Source organism: Pundamilia nyererei, unplaced genomic scaffold, assembly GCF_000239375.1.
Source record: "Pundamilia nyererei isolate P.nyererei 1_Seehausen unplaced genomic scaffold, PunNye1.0 scaffold00066, whole genome shotgun sequence".
NCBI classification, from domain to species: Eukaryota; Metazoa; Chordata; class Actinopteri; order Cichliformes; family Cichlidae; genus Pundamilia; species Pundamilia nyererei.
In genome coordinates, this window is record NW_005187467.1 from 474,185 (window position 1) to 497,873 (window position 23,689).

Consider the following 23,689-nt stretch of genomic DNA (forward strand, 5'->3'; position numbering starts at 1 on the left):
GTGATGAAGGCTTCTTATCTGGACCCTCTTAGCCCTGTAAAAGCTTTCAGGTGCAGTGCCCCATTGAGCAGATCCGGCCAGGCCGAGCTCTTGCAGCTTTTTTTTTTTGTTCTTGGCAGAAGATGAGAGAAGAAAATCAGACTCAGATAACTGAGACTATAGAGGGGTCTGTGTAACACTTTACTGCCACCCTAACATGTCCCACCCTCCCAGACTGTGAGATCTTGGCAATAATGCACTTTATGAGACAGCAGAGCTAGCAAAACAGGTGGGTTCCTTGAGTGTGCCCTATGATTAGATCAGTCATTACCACTGGCATTGTTGAAATCAAAGATAACCTCTCATTGTAGAGGACCACCTGTATTGGAATGTGTTACTAAAGCTAAACAGAAGATGATTCAGTCGCTGGATGAGAAAAAAGGTCTGGCCTGGCTTACAGTAAGGAGTGTGTGTTTTCACTTATTTAATGATTCCTTTATTTTCCCATTTGATAAAAAACTGCAGTGCAACCACTGTGTTTATTTTTTCAGAGCGTTACCCAGTTTTTATTAATGTGAACTTCCTCCTATTTGTGTCTTCCGTTGTGTCTTCCTTTCCTCATTGTCCTCAGACTTGAGTCTCACGCTGGCTGCAGCTGGCAGGTTTCCTCTTCCCCGCTTTTTCTTCTCTTGACGGTTGGGTCATGGACCACACATTGAGGAGGTGGAGCGAGACTGTTGTATTACTCTAGTAGACAGGCTAACATATATTAGCCACCCTACCATATATGTCTTCTCTATCATCATCTATCTGCCAGGCAAGCAGAGTGAAGAGGTAAGCCAAGTTTTGCAGAGGTTTGCGCTCGTAAAACACAGAAGCCCATCCCTCATGACCTCTATTTCCCTCCTGGCTGGCTTCTCATTTGTCTAGTCTTAGACTTCACCATTTCTCTGCAGAGGGCTCCCTGTTGGGCCTTCACCTGAATCACTGAGCAGAGCACAGCACAGCTGACTGGCCTTGGAACAAGGGCAGCAGGAAGGGTCCTCTCCACAACTGAGCCCCAAGAGTGCACAAACACAAAATGTCATCTTAAATCTGCAGTTCTGCAGTTATCCATTTGTTTCCATGCTGCTATCCAAGTTAAACTTGGTAAGTAGCAAAACAGATCACTAAGATTCAAATACACAAGAATACGGAAATGATCAAATATTACAACCAATTAAAATGAGTACAAGGTAGAGAATAAACCACATCCATAAAACAGCTGTTCACTGTAGTTAAAAAAAAAAGCTTAATTGCTTCCTTGCTGAGAGGTCGATGAGAAGATTGATACCTCTGTGTACAGCTGTTTCCAGGAGCTGATTAGTTAATCACCAAGTCTTGAAGTGCAAATTTAGGGAGCTACCATATAATTGAGGGCTGCACAAAAACAAACAAACAAACAAAACTGTTCTAGTGAGTCTTTGCAATGTGTCTTTTAGGAGCTTGCTTTCACTTTCATACTTTTTTGAAGTCTTAGTAAGAGCTTATTTCTAGACCCCAGCGTTATTTGTCACCATTAGAGAAGTTTGTTTTGAATACTGGAGCAGAACAGTTGAAACCGAAGAAGAATGGTCTTGTTTTGATTACAGTTTCAAGTGAATGAGGATGTCTACAGATGTACACTTTCCTTGTGGGATGCATAAAATATTGAATGTCACAAGCTCGCTAATACATTTCTCCTTGACAGCACCGTGACTTTATGTTAAGTTACCAGTCTGTAGCTCTCGACCCAAGTAAATAGTCTTCCAAACACAAAAATGCATGTAAATGTTTAACCAGCATTTTAAAGCTGCACAAATTAAAATAACAAGGCTCAGAGGTGCGTAAGTACATTTGACTTTGAACCAAGTGAGATATTTTGCGTGTCTGAAATGATTCATCTTTTAATCAGTCCCATAACTGCTGGGTGGATAGATAAAGCTGAATGAGTAACCCAGAAACTTCTTTTTATTTTTGAAACATGCAAAGACTGATGTCATGGTGAGACATTGTTAGACAGATTGAAGGTTAGCTGTAAATAACACAAATGTTAACTGATGAAAACAAAGACACTAAATCTGACTTTAGCCAAGACTAACAAATTCAAAAGAAAATTTTCAGTCATTTTTATGTTAAGGCCTGTATTTTATGGTGGACTCTTCCGAAGCATACCTGGATGGCCCTAACACTTGCTGGAGCAGAAGAGACTGGCTACATGTAGTCTGGAAATGAATTTGAACAATCTGAAGCTACAAACTAATGCACGGCACTCAGGCATAATGCATAATCCTTTTTCTCAGTTCTGGGATTGTGTTGTCAAGCATTACTCACTGTACACTTCTACATTTGCACACACACAATTCCAGAAATGATGTCAACTAACACTAGAGCAATACTTTACCTTGTGGTAGAGCCACATTTGCCCATTTTGTTAATGTGTGCCAGTAACTTTGTAAGACTATCAGTAATGCCTCCCAAGTATAGAACAAAGTAAGCATCAATGATAACAGATATGACATTGAGGGGTGCTCCTAAATGTAGAAGTTGTAGAGTAAGCGGAAACTGCAGGCAGGCTAAAACAACTTAAACTGTGTCCTCTAGAGGAGATTTACAAATATGATGCACTAAATAGCTGAACATCACTGATGTGGGCTGGCATTCAGATCAACTGCCATCTATTGATTTTGTAGCCTGCGATTAATTCTTTTAAACAAATGTTATTTGGGTGGCCTTCAAGTAGACTGAAGTATTAAGATTGCAAAACAACATAACTTGTGTAAACGATTGACTTGAAACAAGTGTTGTTCTCTTGAGACTAGTGGAAAGATCTGCTTATTCTGCCTCATTTCAAAATGTTTACACACACACTGAGTCCTGTAACATGAGGACCAACTCTGGATCGAACACAAGTAGTTTCATTCCACTGACAGAAGAAACCAGACTCAGCCAAATGCTAAAAACTGTCTGGCTGAGGCCATTTTTTACAGTGTGCTGGTCTGAGTGGTGCTTGAAAGGTGCTAAGTTGGGTATGAAAATCGCAGAACTACAGAGATCCATGTCTTTGGTCCATGTCAGGGAACGTGCAAAGTCCTCGACTAGTTGACCTGGAAAGAACCAGATGGGGATTGGGATTTAGGGACCATAGAGGCCTTCTGCAAACAACATGTGGAAAGGCTTTGGTGGCTAATGTAGCGTGGAGTATTTATGTACTGAGCAAAGACTTGACCACTGTCCATCAGGATACAAGGAGCAGATATGCCACATTCATCCGTGACCTCAGCAACCATTTCCACAAGACCCCCTCATCCAGACCAGCTTCCTTCCACCACCCCTTCTCCTGCCTTTCTCCCCACGGGACACTCATGCTGCTCCTGGTTCAGCTGTTTATTGTACAGTAGCTCAAACCCACAATCCTCTCTGAGCAGGTGGTCTGCCATAGGCCTCTTTGTTTTCCAGAGTCTCCCATGGCAGCTGAGGCCATAGAATAGAAGACACGTGCAATAATCTAGATCTATGGGATTTAAAAAAATGTTTGGTTTAATTGATTTAGTTTGAATGTCATCATAGATGAGATGAGTGAGGCCGACACAGTGCTTTGCTCAGTGAGTATTCTTTTTTTGTGGTTTGACAAAGCTACTTTATTTTGTAATGCCTATAGAGTAATACTGGAGGCAGTAGTGAAGCAGCAAGGTCAGTTTAAATGCTGCCACAACAAATATTAAATGCATTTATTGTAAAATAGACAACAAAATTATTTAATCACGGATAATGTTATATGTTACTAATATTTTTAAACACAGTCTTCAAGAATAACCTGCCAGAGATGAAATTTAAGACATTTGGAAGGTCGATTTTTAAAAAAAGGATCAAAATAAGAGAAACAAAATAATTTTCACAAGATGCTAAACTATCAGATGACTTAGTGATTTAAATGATTACCTTCCCCTTTGTTTATTTTCTTTACCTTTTCCCATATTTAACATATTTGTGCTAAACTGGAACTGGCATGACTACAAATGATTATTTGTAAACTCTAATGATTTAATGCACATTTGATGAAAATACTGAGATTTGTTGGAAGATGACATTTTAAAAAATGTGCTTATTTGCCTTATCATAAAGAGTTCAGTAAGGAGCGTGAAACCTCTGAATTACCAATACCAGGAAACCATTAATTTCTGCATACAGTCAAGAAATAAGCCAGCACATAGCATCTTATAGTACAGGGTAGTGCAGAGGATACTTATCCCATCTCCAGCAATAATGTTAAAGGCTTCACTATCTGCTAAAGGAATACAGTCCTATTTATAATAACTATCACATATATTTTACCCAGTGATGGTTTAACTAGAAGTATAAACCATTTGGACATTTTCACTGTTCATAAAGAAGCTGAATCAATCTGAAAGTTGGTAAGAACACGGTTCTAAACCCACAAACTGTCACATGCTTTCCAAAATAATTTGCAGTAATTATAAGATGCAATGAGATGTTCCGTGGCTTTGGGCAGAACTTCCTTTTTCTTCAGAGACAGATGACATACATCACTGTTATTCCCATGTTCAAACTGATTATACTGCAGCATTTGGGGATCTGTTTGTATCATTATCCAATTTTTCAACAGATGCACAACAGTAAATTATCAGTTTCTTTCAGCAGAATGTGAAACAGCAATATGGCATGTTAATGTGTCCACTGAGCCAAAAATTAACTTAAAACTGCTTTGAACATAACAGTGAAATTGCTATTTTGTTTGCAGTGGGGTAATGAAGTTGTCAAAAGTTGTTTAACTCCATGGTTTTTCAGCAAAAATATACCCTGTGTAATTTACGAGCACGCCACTAATTTGGGCAAATAGGGGTGTGAACGTGCATGATGGTGGTTGGCACGATGCTAGCTTATTCAACACTGGCAGAACTCACAGCTGGAAAGGAAGTCTGATAGTTCCTCCGTGTTGGTCAGGCTCCCATATGAGGTCAATTAGTATTCACACTGAATTATTTTCTTCTACTTATTTGAGATGTAAATGTATCCACGCACGCACCTAAAACTAACTTTGTTCATCACACTTAAAAGTAGAAAATGTATTGTTTTCTTAAATTTCACTGGTAGTTTTACTCAAGCTCAGCACACAATTTTTTTAATTTTTTTTTTACATGGACATGTTAAAGTCCACCAACAAAAAGGTTTCTTGTCCTATTCTTGTACCTTCAGTTGTTTTACAAACTTCATAAATGGATATTTGCTCATTTTTAAGTGGGGCCTGCCGTTTATATGGAAGCAGTCGCTAAAGGCTTTTAGGTGGGCAGTGACCATGCGGGATTTGCCTGTACCTTTTACCCCTGTCTCTCTCTCCTTATTTGGATCAGTAATTTTAAGTATGAGGTGTCCAAGTTTGACATCCACACTGAAGGACAGACCAAGTACAGAACAGCTTTCAGACATAACCACATCTTGTTTGTTTGTCAAGTATGTCCTAGAAGAACAGAAGGAAGTCAGAGCAAACGTCTGATATGAAGCCGTGCTCTGTTTTCCCACAAGCTGTTTTTCCACAGCTTTAAACCACAGACAGTGTCACCAGTGTACAAAGCTTTCATTCATGCGCAGATTGGCAACAAAAACAAACATCAACAAAGGTTTAAAAAATCCACAGAGCAGCCTTTTCCAGTTTGAGAGAGTGATGCATATCTCCTAAAAGTTGTGTCTCGCTCATGTAGGTTTCTCCACTAACTGCATGCTTTTTGTAAGGTAAAGACATTAAAGCATTACGCTTTTTTTCAAAAACAAACTTGAACCCTGGAGTGCCTTTGCCATCTGGAAGCAGTAGAGTGCTTGTCTTAAAGATAAAAATGATATGAATTGCTGCTGGCAACTCAAATGTCCAGTCTGGGATCAATTACATAGACAGGATCCAGGGAAAAACGAGGGAGCACAGATTCTATATCATGGCTGGGCCCAGCATAGGCATGTACACCCACATGCAAACACACACATGCTTAAAAAAACTGCTGTGTGACCCGCAGCTTGTGCGCACAGTTCCCTGTGCCTGGTTATGGATTGGCTGAGACCGCATGCTGCCACATTCCCGCCCCACTCGCACACTGCATTTAACAAGCGACTTGCAGTTCCAGATGAGGCCACTCTAGGCCAGCTGCTCTGTCATGTGGGCCGGGGCAAAGATTTCTTCAAGGATCAATAGAATAAACTTGTCTCTTTCACTGCCCTGTGTAGTTTCATACTGTGGATCAAACTCAAACAAACAACAAATTATTCAATTTTAAGCATTATTTTCCAACTTTATGTTCACTGCCCAGATTTCTCTAACATGTATCCAAAATTCAGCACCACAAACACATCTGCCCAGCAGTCTCAGCGAAATGCATTGTGGGATTTTTAACACAGTGGAAGGGAGGAGGGTTGTAATGGAATGAATATGAACAGCACAAAGTAAAAACAGGCCAACCAGGAGGGGAGAATGGGAGAAAGACAAAAGGATTTAATAGGATCCAGACTGGTTTGAGTTTGCACTGTTTCAAAGGAACACGCTGCCATGTGTACATATACACATGCCGTGATTCTTTAAGGCCTGAGCAGACAGGACCAGGCGTTCACAGCTTTACAGAAGGTCACGGCAACACGTCCAGTCCCCACAACCCTTTTTAGGGTCAAGCTTCAATTCACACAGAGTGAAGGGCCTCACCTCATGTGGCCCCTTTAAACTTCATAGGCACAGCCTGCTCTGTGTCTCCCAATAAATGGTAAATGGCCTGTATTTGTATAGCGCTTTACACAACCTGTCATCCACCCATCCACACACTGGTGATGGCAAGCTACATTGTAGCACTGACAGAGGCGAGGCTGCCGGACAATGGCGCCACCGGGCCCTCCGACCACCACCAGTAGGAAACGGGTGAAGTGTCTTGGCCAAGGGGACACAACGGCCGAGACTGTCGGAGCCGGGGCTCGAACCGGCAACCTTCCAATTACAAGGCGAACTCCCAATCCAGACCCTCACAAATTTAAATACACTCAACTGCAACTACAGTCAATTTTTACACATTATTGTACAGTGACGGATTTGTAGGTCTCTTCTGGATACAATCTTCATTCAGATTATTTGGAATTGATTCAATATATTGTATTTATTACTTTAAACATATAAAAAGACAATTCCTAATTATTTCCTGCAATGATTTTTTTTCCTGTCCCATCACACTGAAAGGATGGATCCTTCTATAATTGTATTCCAAGTTTTAATAACAAGTATTTGTTTCTTTAATACTTTTAATTCTACCTATTCTACATAGATTATTCATAAATAAAGAGGTAATTAATGTTTGGGAATGAATGCTTACAATTAAATACATAAATAATGCTCTAACTGAAGATCAGATCATTTTGTGCACTTTGCATTACAGATGTAATTCCACATGCAGTGAAAAACAGAAATATACATATTTAAATAGCCTTTTAAAAAAATGCCTGGAACCTAACTTCTTATTATGTTTTCTTTCTTTACTTTATCTTTTCAATGAACCATACAATACTTGTGTAGGCTGAATGGTGTCACTGCAGGAAGAGAATGGTGAATGAAATGGTGATTAAAATTCATCAGAGTAACTTTACTGCCATCTACTGTTGGATCTTTGTCCCCCACAGTGAAAGTTAGTCTGCAAATTTTGTCTGCTTTCATGTTGAAACCTGAGCCGTGAAGCATTGCTCTGGTCACCAGTGTGAAAACTTAGAAAAGGGCCTATTTTTACAATATGTTAGAAATTTTGTTACTAGCAGCTTGTTGCAAAAACACATATTTTGCCCCCAATTTCTTTAGCTCAAGCTCTGAAAAATGCCAGGCAAAAAATAGTAATTTTGAACCAACAAGGTGGTTTTTAGCTCAAAAATGGACATAACTTGGCCAAAATAAGAGAAAGAGAATAGAAATGGTAGGACTAAAAACCATTTACAGCACATAAACAGTATATGAAAGTTATGCCCTTAAGAACTACGGGGGGAGAAATGATCTGACACAGGTCCTGAGAGGTGCATCTGGCACTTCAGCTGATTCAACTACTGTTCACTAAAGCCTCATTAGAAATCATTTCAGTACAAGGGTGAGAGTCAACCATTTTTAAGGAAAGGAAACAGAGAGAAAAGGCTGAGGTAAGACAAATTACAGAAGAAAATCAGTGGCAATGGGTCATAAAGAGGGATGGAAGCAACTTTAAAATTTTCAGTTTATCAGTCAGTGTGTTCAGAGAACATCAGGAGAAAAGTATAACACTCAATATCTACAGCCACCTGTGAAACAAGCTGGAGCCTCTGTAATGGTTTAGGGCTGCATTTCAGTCAGTGGTGTTGGGGATCTTGTCAAAACTTGAAATGATGCAGAAATGTGGATGCAGAAAATTACTGTTCAATTTTAATTCATCATCTGATAACATCTGTAAAGCATATAACTGACAGCGGTTTTTAACGATGACAAACACGCAGTCATGGACTGGCCTCCCCAGAGCTCAGACCTCAACATTAGTGAAGCTTTGTGGGATCTTCTTTACAGAGAACAGGACAAAAATCAGCCAACATCCAAAGAATTTATATATTAATGATATCTGTGACATATCAAAAAGGTTACATTTTATTTTATTTTTATTTTATTTTATTTATTTTCACAAATTTTTATTGCTCTGGAGAGAATTTGAAAGATTTGGTTGATATTATGATTTCTGAGATGTTAAGATTAAAAAAATGGTTTGATGTAAAAAAAATTATCTTTGAATCTGACAAAAACGAAATTCATGATATTTGGCAATCGTGTACAGGAGGAAGAAGGTGTGTGTATGGTTGTGTGTGTGTCAAATAAAATTTGAATTTGAGAATTGATTGAAAGAGTTACTGAATTTCGCTATTTGGGTGTAATAGTAGATGAAAATTTGACGTGAAAATCACATATTGAGTATATTAGAAAGAAGATGGTTAAAAACATTTATATTTTGTGAAATGTAAGAGATTTATTAGACTACAAAACAATGCGCATTTTATATTTTTCATTGTTTTTCTCATACTTTAGTTACTGTGTCGAAGTTTGGGGGACTACATATGAGAATACTATAAAACCTCTAAACTTATTAAAGAAGAAAGATTCATAACATTAAATATAGAGAACATACAAATAAATTCTTTATAAAATCAAAATTATTAAAATTAGGAGACACTATTAATTATGTTTAAGGCTAAAAATAATATTTTGCCTTTTAAGTTACAAAGAGTATTTTTAATGTGTTCGGGGGGAGAAGACAGCAGAAGGAAATTTTATTTGAAGCATCAGCTAGCTAGGACTACACAAAGATTAATGAGTCCAACGGTTAGAGGTATACGACTGTGGGACTCTCTTCATTATAATTTAAAGAATTGTATAAATTTACATTGTTTTAAAAAGTGTTACATGTCTAAAACGATAACTCAATATGAAGAATGTGAATGAAAATGGAGTTAATTGAAAAAGGATCCATTATTTTTTTTGCCTCATTTATTTTATTTATTCATCTTTTCTCCTTGTTACTATGTGGAGTGGTATATTCTGATTGTAAATTTGTTGTTTGGTTTGAGCTAGGACCGGAGATAAATGTTAATATTAGTTTGTTCCTTGATTTTTGGTGCCCACTTGCAATATAAGTTGGATTGTAGATAGGGGGCAGGGTTTAATAAGAATATTTTCTTCTTCCTGCTCCTTTTCACACATGGTTGCAGTGCTTTACTGATAGAAAGTGTGGTTGGTTTGTCTGAAAGAACTAACTGTGGAAACTGTTGTACCAAGTGTGTGAAATAAATAAATAAATGAAAGAAGAGCTTTGGAATGTCCTTCAAGAAGCCCGGGGAATGATATCGGAAGACTACTCAAAGAAATGAGAATAAAGCTGGTATAAAGAGAGTTCAGTTGGCGAATAAAGGTGGTCAAACCAAACATTGATGTTCAAGCTTGTTAGAATTGTATAAACTCTTTTAAAAAAAAATCTTATATACTTTTTTTCCATTTGTGTTTGCACATATTTCAGTAAATCACTGCACCTGTTTCCCATTCTGGCACTGCTGCCACTGAGTATTTCCAGCTCATCAGATATAACAGCCTATATGCAAAGAAACATGGGTATATGGCGCTCTTAAGTTGTTCAATGAGCTGCAGGAGCCCCTTCAGAAACATATTCTCCTTCAGTTTTTTAGGTGACTCTAAACAATCTAGGTATGAGCTGTTCACAGCTGAACATTAGAAAGTCTTGTCTTTTTTTGAGAGTAAGATATCAAATAACCAAAAGGTTATGTGTTTGCAATTTAGTTTTGCTTATACTTTCTCATTTATAGTACCTGTGTTTGTTTAAAACCCCCTTATTCAATCTAGTCCCAAGAAGGAGACATTTGTCCGTCAGTATGCTTAACAAACATTACTTACTAAACATCACCTTGGTCCTTCCTGGGCTTAATCCAAAAGCTGCAGAAAAGTACCCACATGAGTATTTAGGTGTACCAACAACCTTGATCATAATACAAACAAGATTTTGGAGATTAGAGGTCTTTGACAAAAACTCAAATGCCCATTTCCCCCTGGTAATAAACCACAATCCCTTGCACTCACAAGGGAGTCAATTATATACATCCGATCCCTAGAGAATAGATGAATAAAAACATTTCCAAAACAGAAAGCTCAACACGTCCCAGTTTCCAGCATAGGACCTATAACTGCTTAATTTAGCTCTCTCTATATATATCGTTTCTCCTTTTCCTGTCATTTCTGTCTTCTGGCTGCCCTCCACCAAAAAACTGCAGGATTTTTTTTTAGAACAGAATAGAGTTTATTTATTTTGAACATGTAAATATAAATTTAAAGTAAAAGAGAGATGAAAACATGATTGTTGCTGACTTTGCCCATCTGGGAATCCACCTGTTTGAGATACCAGTGCTGTGCATCAGTTGCTGCGCCAGCCGCCATGGCAACCACTTACAGCCCCAATTACATTTACACTCCAGCCAAAATACACACACCACTGTCAGACTGTTAGAGAGAGTGAACACAAAAACAAATCTGTGTATGGCTGCTGACTATTATTCAAGCTGTTTCCCAGTGTCAGCCACTGATGCAAAACTCCGCTGTGGGCTTCACTGCATTTTCAAATAGAACCTTATCTGTTAGAAATATTTAAAATGAAGATCAATGTATGGCAGGAGGCAAATGCCAAAACAGCTGCAGTTTTTTTCATCCATGCATCCCAAAATTTTATGCTACACGACCCTCCTGACACAACTGTCCCCATTTATCCAGGTTTAGGACTGGAACTAGGAGTGCACTGGCTTGTTGTTCCCCGTGGTGAGGGTTACCCCTCTCCCTCAGATACACTAATAAGGGCTCATTTGAATCATTGTTTGACCTATCATGCATGTCTTTGGGCTCTTGGAGGAAACAGGAACACCTGGAGGAAATCCATGCGAACACAGGGAGAAAAGCATCAAACCCCAAATCTTTCACTGTGAGGTCTCAGCACTAACCACAGCACCACAGTTTCACTTTCAGCCATGTTTTTGAGAAATTTGTTTTGAGAAGGGTAGTGTGTTTTTTTTCTGGCAGGTTTATTAAAAGTGATGAGTTATGCATGCACAACACAGGAAACAGCAAAATTCATTAAGATGTGTGTATACATTTCAACATACGTACTTTGTGCAAGAACATTTATTGCATAAACAATAGTTCCATTTATGTGAATTTGTTACAAAAGACAACCTGTATGATATTTTTGGTGAAGAGCCCACGGATCAAATAGAAGTTCATTCTGTTGAATACCTGGTGTTCACAGATGTGCTCTGTTTTACCTCTGAAAGCATCAGCACAGACCGTAGGTGAGGGACACGACTCCTTACATTGCTACACACAATGGCAGGGGCAGCGTTTTGTCACCACAGAAACCATTAGTTTCTTGGCAACATTTCGATCCTCTCTAACTGAGTTTAAAATCAAATCTAATGACGGCATTTCAGCACTTGAGTGAAATAAGAATGTTGGCGAGCAAAGTGCTGGTAATGGCTTTGGCAGCATATAAAAAGATATACTGTATGTGTGAAGGGGAAAAATGATATTGCACAGAAAACTTTGGCTTTTTAGGTCTCAAATAATAATAATGGAAAAGAAAAAGAAATGCAGCGCTTTCTAGCAGCTGCTCATTTGTGTTTCGCAACTAGACCTTTAGGCTCGAGACCTGTCATCTGTAATGGTCTCGGATGATAAGCGTTAAAAGGATAGCATGCATCATCACCATCATAAATGTCAACCTATTAAAGTAAAGCAACATTCCTGGCGTGCAGCAGCAGTCGAGCCACTAGTTGTTTACCCATATTAGTAATTCACCCACTCAGACTGACCTCTGCACCTCCCAAACTGATGCCATTTTTAATTAGTCATTATTAAGCAACTGCTCAGCCTAAGGAAATGCAGAGGGATCTTCTCGACTGCTATATGCTTTAAGCAGCTATGTAAAGGATCTATGTAAAGATCCTCGTTTTGTCATCATTATCACTGTTATTTTTGTTTCAAGATCCTTTATTTGTAATATAATGCTATGGAAGGTTCCCCCTTAAATACATCTCCCTGCTTATTTTTCTCTGTAGCGCCATCACATTCCCTAAGGGTAAACCAATTTACATTCTTGTTTTGCTCTTCAGATCCATGCCAGTTTCCATGACAACATAGTTTCACTTTTTCATCCTCTCTGTCTTACTCCCTCAGTCTCTCTCTCTCTCTCTCATTTCCCACTGCTCCTTTCTTATGTTCTCTTGACCTTCCTCCAATGTTTTCTTTTCTTTCTCTCTAAATACCAGCACCCAAATTCCTCCTCTCCTCTCGCTTGCTCACCTAATTGAGCTCATTCCTCTGCTTGCCATATACAAGCAGAGAATAATGGACTCAGATAAAACATGTCTCATGGGGGGAGGGGGATGAATTCAGAGCATCTTTTTTACATTTTCATCATAATATACAAACGCAGCAAGCTCTGCCTGAAGGCTATTAAACATCTTTGGGCTGGTGGTGCCTGGAGATTAAAATGAACTGAATTAAAAACAATGTGCAGCCGAGGTTATTCTTTTTTCGCTGATTAATAAATTACACCTGCTTGACTCAAAGAGAATAGGAAGGAAAGAATGATGCCACTATCAAATGACTCTAAATTACTTCATTTCATTACAAATCTACTTTTTTTTATTTGTAATAGAATGAAAAAAAATGTGGAATTTACCAAGTGGCATAATCAAAAACCTCCAACTATTTGATTTCTCAGTGCTGACAACAGGTGTGACGGTACTTCTTCGTCTGATTAATGCCAGACCTTTCTGTCTTGTCTGGAAAGAGAAGGTCAAGCAGAAGATGGTGAGCCTCTAGCACACCAGTGTGCCACCTTTCACTCCACGTCTGCCGGTGCGGGAGTCACAACAGGTCAATTTCTCTTTTTTTAATTTGTGATTATTTTCTTCATCTCAATTCTGATTCCACTCCACTGCCAATCTGTTTTAGTCCACTTAGTCTTGGTTAGTCCTTCCTCTGGGATTTTTTTAGTGTCCCCTTTCTTAACATTCAACTAGTTGTCTTTTAAAACCAAGGTAGGATTTCTTACTCACCCTCAGAAAATTCTTGCATTGCTAGTTGCTCAAAAAAGAGGCAACTGTCAATGATGCAGTTTCAGTGAATGCAGTACATCTGGACAAGGAAATTGTGTGATGTGCTCTGCTCCTGAACAATGTCTCTTGATTGTGCCACTTAGTTCGGGTGAGGTTTGGAGCAACCATCACGGGGAAATTGTGGATGCCTTTGCTACTCCTGGATATAACCCCCTATTTTCTTGATGAAAGTACCCGAAGTCCAATCTCAGTTTAGCAACGCTTTCGGGAAGAAATGCATCGAAGTTCACCTGAGGCAGTTTTACCAAGCCTACTTCTGCTACCCAAACCACTAGAGGGAGCATTCAACTGAAAAAAGATGAAGGGTTTAACAGTGCAACAACTGGATCCTCACTCTGAGCAACTTTATAATGGCTCTCCCAAACATTCAGTTACTAAACATCTCCTTCTAACTGTTTATGCAGTGGGTGGATGAAATCAGAGTTTTCTACTGCACGATGGTGTCCATTAGGAAAGTGGTGTGGGAGCTGAGATGGAAATGGTGATTTCCAAGACGGCATAGGTCTTATCAAATGGAAATAAAACACTTAACTGATTGAGTGATTCTTGGATTTCATCGCTTGGTGCACTTGAAATCTGTAAATCAAAATTTTATTTCAGGGATCTTACATCAGTATCATCTCGAATTAATATAAATATTCAGATAATCTGAAGAGAAAGGGAAGCAATCCACCCTCGGACAGCACAGAAGTCCAGAAGTCCAGCATGACATATCAGCATAGTGACATACGGATGCCCGTGTGGCCACACTAATTATTGTCAGCGACTGGGAGTGATATGGACTCGAAGAGAAATGCAACGTCCTGCCCTTCTACATCTTGAATAGTGGGAGTCATGAACCGCTGCAAGGTGACGCGTCCTCTGATTTCCACCGAAACTTCAACCTAGACACGGCGTGTTATTAATCATCACCCGAAACGCCGTCAAACTGCACCAGCTCCTTTTCCGATCAAACAGCAGGATCGGGACCATCTTGCGCAGTGTTACGGCTGACGGAGCAAGCGGTGGCGGCCACTCCGGGGAATGTCGATTGGCCGTCAGTCCTGACATCGGCCTCTTCTGATCTCAGACAGCAGCCAAATGGGGTAGAGTACACAGCATTTCAAAACACTGTCACTGCCGAGACATGCTAGCTGTTCGCACATATTTCGGAGCTGTCTTCGTAACGTGTGGACCCGCATAACTTTCCCTTCCTTTTAGGAAGTCTTCGGGTCGCTAGCAAGCCAATAACAAAGTTCAAATCCCATTAGCTAGCACTGGTTCGCTTGCAGATGTGTGCTACGGCAACGTCAGCTTACGAGCAAGTAGCCTAGCGAAGACATGAATTAGCATGCTAAGTTAGCCCGTGGACCTGGTTGGCGCACCAAGTCTCCACTCAGGGGCTCTGGCTGGGGTTCACATCAGGGGCATGTGTCCTTAAATTCTCCTAACAAGAATGCGGTGCTTGGCCAACTTTATGTTTCACTGGTCCCCGTGTGCCGATGGGGACACTTTAATGCAGATGTGTAAATTACCAATATTAGCTTGACCGCTAGCTAATCTGAGAGTCTAAGCCAAAGCTGCATTTGAATGGTTTTTGTGCTAAACAGCTAAACCGTGTTCAGTGGGTGACAGGCTGCGTAACGATACCTGTCACTTAAACACAGGCTCAGCGGGGGCATGTAGAGCACGACATGCCGCTAATATCCCCGCTGCTCAACTATTACTGTCTGTCACTTTACTGTTACCCCATTCAGCGTTATTTTAATTTAGGAAAATGACCATTGTTTTAAAATGTTTTTACTTTAATAGGCACGCTTGCTGCGCTGTGATTCAGTTACACAACGGCTACAGAAGCGTGTTATAACAAGATTTGTATATTAATACAATTACAACAGGCGTGACATGGTAAAAACACAACGGCAATTCTAGTTTTATAGCTAATTGCGTTGACGCGGGTGCCAAGTGTTTGCATAATTGTTTAGGGACACACTCTTTGCCCCTCACCTGTTTATCTTCACCACTCTCTCTCTTGCTCTCTGTATGTCCGCATATGTCATATATATTTCTGTATGCATGTGTGCTTGATCTCAATTATAAAACTTATAGCATCCCATGGTCCTGCCAGTTCAGCCTGTTGAATATGGGGTGACAGTAAAGCAGTTACTTCATACTAAGGCTTTTCTCTTTTTGGTACATAGCCTCTGCTCATGTGTGCGCTGGCACTTCATGCTGTGTGTGTATCTACAATATCCTGGTGAGCTATATATAGCACCTAACAGAGTTTGCAACTTGATCCGAATTGTCTTTCAGGGCTTCAGTACCCTCTGTGTTTCTTTCCATTGGAAGTGAAACATCTCTCAGCATCTTTTCTTTTCCTTTTTAAAAAAAAATGCTATATATGTCTTTACCTGAAGATTAGTCCACAGCCTACCTGTAGACCTTCATTGACTCAAGCCTGTTTTTTTTTGTTTTGTTTTTAAATGTGTTTTGTCCTTTGGGGCTGTCTAAATGAGGCTGTAGTGGATAATGATGGAAATCTTGTGCAAGGCAATTAATCCACTATGTAAGGGCATAATGAACGAAATATTATTGGTGTTGTTTTTCACTACATGCGCAGCGCTTGACAAAATACATGGACGTTTTGGTACTCGGGCACACTTAGAAGCACACGCATAAAACAAGTGACAGCGCCAGTGATGATTTGGCAGTCTTTCTGTAACAGTAGAAAGGAAAGAAAGCATAAGTAAGCATGTATGCATTCATTGATTATATTCTAGGCATGAATGAAAAGTCTATTTCCTGTCTCCCTTTTAGTCCAGAGTTGATTTGAATGAATGCGTTCAAGCAGACACAGATTTGGTGAGCTGCTGACAAAGTGTTTCTTATCTGGTTAGGTGATCTGAGAACTTTGGGGTGAGTTACAGGGAGCGCTGCGAAGGTGAGCTATGAAAGAATAATGTGACATTGAGAACATTTCCACACCACTGAATATACTAAGACACTTTAGTACCAGAATCTATAGACTAGTAGGGGAAAAACTGGGCAAATCCTCAGTCTAAATGAAAGTGCACTACGACTCAGGTGTGTAGTTCACGTTAATGTCACAGAGCTGTTGTTTCTGTGCCTTTTCTCTGTGCTTATCTTTTGCATGTTTTGCATACAGTCCTGTCAGTGGATCATACTGACCAGTGTGTGCTGGTTCTCAAAGCTCTCAAATGACATCAATACCCTTTGCTCACACCAGGCACACTCAGAGCTGTGCATTCAGGCTCTTTAACTTTAGTTTGTCCGGTCAGGTGAAAACAATGCCATTTGAACTCTGCACAGCATAACAACAGTGAGTGTGAAGGTGTTAGTCCTTTCCTGGGATGCCGCTTAGACGTGACAGGGGAATTTGAAGCAACTACAGGTTAGATGATTTAAACTGTATCGTTGCATTGATGCAGAAACATAGTTTATAAGGCCAGTGATATTCTGGATGATTTAAAGAGGAAGATATTTTTTTAATCAAACTAAATATTTGTGATACAAAACCAATTGCAGAAGTGCTCCCACGCTTCATCATTGCTGAGCCTTACATGCTTCCTTTTCCAATCACTCTTGAACTTTAGCCAGATCTAACATTTACTATAATTTAGACAGCAAAAGCCAGACATGTGCAAAAGCTTAGATGATCTGGAGGTAATTTCCCACCTTGAGTCCAGTATTTACACATCAGCTTGTTTAATCCAGGTGGACTTTCCTCTGGGTTTTCTTTCTTCTCTGGACAGTCACCTTTCTGCTTCTACCTCTGACCAGCTAAAGGTTGTAGTGATAAGATTTTTTAAAGTTTCTCATTCTAGAACTTCTGTGTACTAATTTAGTTAAAGGGTAAATTGTTAAGGTCTTGTTTTGTTTAGTGTATACTTTTGGTTCACTGCTTTTTTGGGGAATAAATCTTCTAATGGTCTCCAGAGGGACACCAGTTGGCTTTGAGTTCTGTTACCATCCATTTTCTGTTGTTTATCTAAGTTTGGCTTTTTGGGGGCAGTAGTCTAAACAAAGATGCCCAGGCCTCCCTCTCCTAGGCCACCTCTCTTTCTGCTTTTCTGGGAGGACATCAAGACTGTTGCAGCAGAGAGACGCAATCAATCCAGGGTGTCCTGGGTTTGTCCCGAGTCTTCTCCTTCTCTTCTAATAGGTGACCAGGGGCCATTCTACTCAGATTTCCAAAACACCTCAACCGTCTCCTTTCAGTGTAGATGAGTACCAGTCTACTACCTGCCTGCCTTTCTTCTGAATGACTGAACTCTTCTTTGGGTAAATCTTATCATCAAGATGGTGAGTGTAAGAGTTGTGTGGACCTCCACGCGACTGCTCTGACTTATCCACCGAGACTTTATCTTACGATGCACCACCTGCTTACCAGGTGGCGGAGGTCAAAGAAGTATATCAGGAATGACATGACTGACTCCATCAGTCTGTGTCTTTGTCTGCCACAGAGTGCAATCCTTCAGACACCCTTAAAAGGAATTCAACAGATCTAAAAAGTTAGATGTTATTGTATGCTGCATGATATTTGTTGCATAAAACTTATTTTCATTTAGATCGTCCTTGACCTGCATGGACAAACATTGTGTCTGGTTGCACAGAGTGGCCATCCTCTCCTGTGCAGACTGGGAAATGTGTGTTCAGCTAGACACTGAATGGCTTCTGTCCCTCAGTCTTCCATTTCCAGCTGCTTCTGTGCTGTAATGCCTGCCTTCTGTCTATACTGAGGCTGCAGTTCAGCCTTTTTCTTTGCTCCAGTTGGCTTTCTTCCCAGAATGTGCTGGAAAGGATACAACCCTTGACCCTCTGTACAAAATGAGCCCAGAATTTCCTTATCCGTGAGCTGAGGAAAAACTGCGAATTGAAAACCATGAAAAGATTTCCAAACTGTGAAGGTCTTTGTCTGATCTACGTGTGAAATGTTTACATTTCCAGGCATTAGCAGCTCAGACTACACGTGAATCAAGCATGTGAAATATCCACCCTGTCTCTGGCACATGAACTCAGGTCATCCTTCCTGTTGTCACTGTTCAGTTAGGCCTGTTATATCAAAAGGCAGCATAGCAGGGGATTGCTAACAAATACTTCACCTACCTCAAAATTATCACCAGCCAATCCATGAAATTAATCTTTCTACAACTGCAATACACACAACAGTTCTGAGTTCACAGATTGAGAAAATGAAACTTGATCTTTATTTTAGAAACTAACCAAAAGCTTAAAATAGCAGAGACTACCATCTCTTATCTCTACATGAATTTAGCTTTCTTCAAAGGATTAACCAAATGTTTTAGAGTTTTACAAGTTACTTGTACACAGTAGGCTGTTATTTGAAAGCATCTATCATCCAGTAACTTGGTTTTCCATTGAATACTCAGATGATGCCTGTTAATGTTCTTTAGATGGTCTAATCCATTAACTGCTAAACTATTCAAACTCTAAAGCTTTGTTTTGGGGTTTTTCAATTTTAGTGCTGCAGAAATCCTTCGGTGTGTGTATAATAACTGGATTCTTATACATTTGCACATGTGTATCTGTACACATAAGCGAGACAAGTTAAAGGAAAGACTTGAACTCTTGCATTCCTTTTATTGATAGGGATGGTTGCTCTATTATTCTGTAGAATAATTGTCCTTGTAGAAAGTGGTTCTGCAAAGCAATACAACATGTTCAGAGTATTCACCTTTACCCTATGATGAAACATTCCTATCCTGATGGGAGTGGCTTTTTCCTGGATGACATTACCCTCCTTCAGAGAGCATCATGTTCATGGGTTTAGCATTGAAAATTATGTGAATCATATCATTTGGCCTTTGCATTCAGCAGACCTCAGTCCAATTGAATGCTTATGGAAGATCTTTGTATTACCACTGCTATAATCAAGAGGGAAGACGTATCTTTTGGAAGAATTGTCTTGCATCACTGCAGTAGAGTTCCAGAGACTTTAAGAATCAATGTCAATATGCACCGGAGCTCTTTTTGCAGCATGTGGTGGCTAAACATCTTATTTAAAACCCATATGTTTTTTGCCCCATATATTTCGTTACTTGTTACATCACGGTAAGTTGGAAAACAAAAGAGGAAGTGTTTGTCTTCAGACAACTTCCGTTGAAGTGAACAGTTGTTGTTTTTTTTGTAGCCTTTGCACTATTGCAGGACCTTTGCTCTGCACATGGTTAGTCTATATTTATACTGTGCTGTGACATGTTTTGTTTCCATGGCAATCTGCCACAACAGTGCCTGTCACCTGTGCGCTGTCCCACAATGCACTGCAGTTTACTGCTAGAAGTACTATAAGCAGAGTGACAGTTGAGAATGCAGCACTGAATAGCACAGAGTTAAAATCTGTGGATAAACTTTTTCCACATGTAAACACGTCTATTTTTTTTCCCCCTTTTAATCAAAGTTTAGACAAGCAGTATCCTCTTTTTTTGTTTTTTTAACAGGAGATAAGGGCAGGAGGAGAAATGGAAAGACTTTTGCAGCAAAGACTATAAACCGAAAGAAACACATACCAATATCATTGAATATGGTCAATAATTCATAAATGGGGAGTTTATGAATTATTGGGGAGAGCTCTAAACAGAAATTCCAAAAATGCAGTGTTCATTTATCCCTGTTTCCTCCAGGAAAACTTCTGAATAAGTTCTGTTTGTTCCTTTTTTGCATGCATTGCCATATGGCAAAAATATGTTGTCCTTCAAAAATGGGAAATCTGACTTTCTCTGTGCAGAACACACACAAATCAGCGACATCACCACTACATTTATTTTTTTTTTTAACTTTTTGAACATTATCAGTAGTTTCTTTGATGATATGCTGCCATTTTTTTTTCCATCATCAGATATGGATAGTGATTTCCAATTAAATAACCTTTTAATGTTTGAGACCCAAGTGGGTAATATGTATATGAACACATTTTTAAATTGGTTTGTATTGCAGCAGAAGCTTGCAAAATTGGAAATGTCATTCACTAGAGAAAGTTTAAAGGCTGAGATTTAACATGTACTGATCGCTGTCACTCAAAAGTAGTTTGACATTACTGGTCACACTTGGTTTTTTCTTTAGTGAAAATTGGCAGGAACTTGATGGCTGATTCAACATATTTAAGCCTAAGAGAGCACTTATCATCATCCCTGTTAATTTTCTAAAGTTGCATGGCTTGCAGATCAATTTGGCTGCTGGAGGCTGACAAAGCAATGTTGTATTTGCCTTTCAGCTTTGTGTCGTCCCTTTGATTGTTTTTTTTTTTTCTTTCTTTTTGCATTTAATTGTCCAACATTTAATTGGAGTATCAGTTGTGATAGGTGGAACATGACTCCAAAAAGCATCAAGTAAAAAAGGAGTTATACTTTGCAAAATTTTAGAGAAGCCTTTCTTTTAATTTTTTTTAATTGTGCACAGTCTTGAATGGGTACCCCTTTCACTGTCACTCTGTGACAGTGTTTACAAAGATTTCCATTCTTACATGCTTTGTTAAAGCTATGGCTTTTTCACAGTTGCCATTAGTGAAGGCCAGTGTTATAAATATAATGACTTCTCAAATTATTCCAGGAATCAGCACCTTAGGCTCCCTTAAGTAGTTGTCCAAACACTGAAGAAGAAAAAAACTCTCCACAAACCAGGAGAAAGCAGTAAGAAGATTTCAATTCAATTTTATTTATGTAGCGCCAAATCACAACAAAAGTCACCTCAAGGTGCTTCATAGGTACAGAGAAAAACCCAACAATCATGACCCCCTATGAGCAAGCACTTTGGCAACAGTGGGAAGGAAAAACTCCCTTTCAACAGGAAGAAACCTCCGGCAGAACCAGGCTCAGGGAGGGGCGGGGTCATCTGCTGCGACCGGTTGGGGTGAGAGAAGGAAGACAGGATAAAGATAGCTTGGTGGATTCTTTGTGTCGTCCAGAATGGATTCTTGCTGCCAAAGGGGATGTTAACAGGCCATTTGGCACACTGTTACAATGGCGAGTGTCCATATTAAACTATTTATTATAACCAAAGTTTAATATAATGAAGTCATCATATGTAGAAGTAATTCTATGAGCCAAAAGCTTGGATTTCAGACTTCTCCAAATACTCCATGTATTGCTTCTTCATTGGTTTTTCTTCTACTATTGGAAGTGTATGATATCAAAGAGGGTAAATATCATGAAAAGGTCACCTAATGCTGAACGCGATAGTCCCACCCATCTGCTGTTCAAACCTTCCATTTTTGAGAGGTAGCCAATAAAACGTTTAATGAGAATTAAAATTGCAGCTTGGTTGAGAGCTTAGACGAATTGAGGACCTGCAGAGCAGGATAAATAAATAGTACTTTTGATGTGTGAATAATGCAAAGCTATTCTAGTAACTTAATCTTATGCATTTTGGAAATCCTATACTTTGCTATCCACAGTAACACTTTATATATTATCTGTATCTGCAATATTTTTTTCCTCCTTTTTATATCAATTTCACTATTTCAAACATCATCACAGTATGTCCCAGTCAAACTGTTCCTGCACCCCCCTCCTTCACTGTAATGATTGGGTGTCATAGTTATTTACACATTCTCAATTAAATGCCTTCAAGGCTGTCTGGGTTATGTCACTTTTAATAAAAATTTTCACGGCCCGTTATAGAGCTCACCGGTAGATTCACCAATAGAAATCTTCTGAAAGAGACACCGTGTCTAACTCTGGGGAAAGCGGTTAGTGGTGATAAGGGTGACAATTTGGGGCTTGTTTGCAACCTTTGTGTATGGAGTTGTGCATGTTAGAGCCACATTAACGCACATTTGTGACACACATTTAACTTAAAAGCACCATCTCCAGCAGAGCATGCCAACATACAAAAAAAACATATTAGAAAATACTTTAAATCCAGTTATTGTAAAGGAATATGGACAGATGATTAGATTTAGTCTGTGTTTTGGTGAGAATTAATTTGAAGAGAGAATCTATCATTAGGAGAAGCCACAGTAATCATTTCCACTTCCAAAAGAGTTACTGACATGATCCTTACAACTTGCATTTATACTTTCTAACCTCCCCTTTTTCTAGACCTTTGCCAGTATATCATGCAAGGTTTTAAGTTGAATTAGTCCTTCACAGAAGCGATGTTATGTGAAGTCACACAGGTTGCGTTAGCCGTGACCTTGCTGTAAGGTGGAGCACAGAGCGGCAAATCACATTAAACTTGGTTTCCTTCTCTTAGACTACATTTTGACTGGCGCCAAGTGCAAATGCAGCTTGTTAAACAGCTAATGTCTAAAAAGTCAGTTTAACTGTATGTGCTCTTGCCTCACACATTATTCATTCATTAGTACTGTTAAACACTTTGGCCTCTGTTTACTGCTGGTGATCAACAGAGCAGCACTGTGTATTCGTATTTAGTTCTCTCCGTGACCTTGCAGGGCTGCACATGGGTAAAGATTGCATTGAGGCTTTCTGCCAGACTCTCCAAGAAATGGCTAACGTTATTGAAAGGGTTGTATTTTAACCCAGTCATCTTTTCCCAAGCCCAACCTTGTGTTTTTATTGCCTAATCTGGAATAAACTGAAACTGAAAATCAGCTGGAGCAGAAGTTTGTAGAGTTTGCAGAACCGTGGCAACAGTGTCTTTTGTGGCCGTTTGCAGTGGTGTGTTAAATCTTCTGGGCACGTGAACACAACAGGTGAAAAGTAGTAATACAGCGGCTCAACTGCTGATACAGCAAACACAAGGATCTAAATAAAAACCAGAATTTATACTGTCTGCAATAAACGGGCAACTCGGTGTAACAGAAACTAGTGTTGCCATCTGTTTTACTGAACTGATAACATAAACCTTTTGACACGCAGCTAAACCTCTGATGCAATGAGATGACTTGTCTTAGGAGCAAAAAGTACTAAGCTGACAGCTAACAACCAAACATGAAGCAAGACACAGCAGTCACAGCAGTTTGACTGTAAAATATTTCACTGATGCTAAAATGTTAAAC

At 39.4% G+C, this 23,689-nt stretch overlaps 1 protein-coding gene across 2 annotated transcripts in view; it reads left to right on the top strand.

Moving 5' to 3' along the window:
* Positions 1-13,362: 13,362 nt before the first annotated feature.
* The window catches only part of bcl9l (bcl9 like), a 37,040-nt gene continuing 26,713 nt past the window's right edge, over positions 13,363-23,689 (top strand). The window contains exon 1 of one of the 2 annotated variants that reach the window (XM_005735919.2): positions 13,363-13,471. The gene's annotated coding sequence lies outside the window, so the exon portion shown is untranslated. Of the gene's footprint in view, positions 13,472-14,193; positions 14,799-23,689 lie in introns of those variants that run through there. The other variant, XM_005735918.2, reaches the window with a different exon arrangement.